Below are 983 nucleotides of genomic sequence, written 5' to 3'. Positions count from 1 at the left end.
CAAAAATAGAAAAAATAAAAAATAAATTAAATTAGATATTTATGTATACTATATAATTAGTATTTGTCAAATATAGTACTTAGAAGTACAATGGCTAAGTGGCAAGTAGAGGTTGCTTTTGCTCCAAGGTTCTTGGTTCGAGATCTTGTGGAGACATTCTAAAAAATTCTTCAAGCAGACCAGTTCGGTTAAACCGGTTTGCACTAGTTCTCGTCGGTTTAATCTGGTTCTTACCGGTTCACACTGGTTTTATTTCTTAAACGGTCCAAGGAGTAAATCGAATCGGACTAGGGTCCGGTTCTAGTCTGGTTCACTAGTTTTTCGGTCAAACCAGCCGATCTAGTACGATTTTTACAACTATAGATTGAAATACGAACATAATTTCAGAGACCAATAAGTATTATCTCTTTGTTGACAATTAAGTTGTTTTAATGGTAATTAAGATCTAATAATGGTTTATAATAAAAGAAGCATTCTTTTGCAACAATGAACCTATAGTAGTAGTTAAGGGTGTTCATAGATTATATCATATCCATATAAATCCACAGTATTTATCCATATCTGATCTGTAATTTGAGGATATCTGATCTATAAGATGATCGGATTGGATCGAATCGGATCAACACTCTAATCAGATAGAAGTAAATATGTTAAAAAAAGTAAACAAAAAAATTATTGACTTTTTTTATAAAAATAAAATTTTTTAATATTTTTTATTTTATGGATATATTTGATATCTGATCCAAACATAAAAAGTGCAAATATCGAATTTGATCTAATGAATTTAGTGCGGATTGGATCAAAATTTCAGCCATATCCCATTTGTAAACACCCATAGCAATAATAACTAAAAAATTATAATGATTATATTTTTAACTAAGAGGAAGTGCAAAAAAAGAAAGTACTAAATACAAAAACATTTAATAAAATATTAAAAGAAAATTTTACTTTAAAACAGTTTAATTTTTTTTGCTCATATATAT

Source organism: Arachis duranensis, chromosome 5, assembly GCF_000817695.3.
Source record: "Arachis duranensis cultivar V14167 chromosome 5, aradu.V14167.gnm2.J7QH, whole genome shotgun sequence".
NCBI lineage: Eukaryota > Viridiplantae > Streptophyta > Magnoliopsida > Fabales > Fabaceae > Arachis > Arachis duranensis.
The sequence above is the reverse complement of the archived record's forward strand: the minus strand, read 5'-3'. Positions refer to the sequence as shown.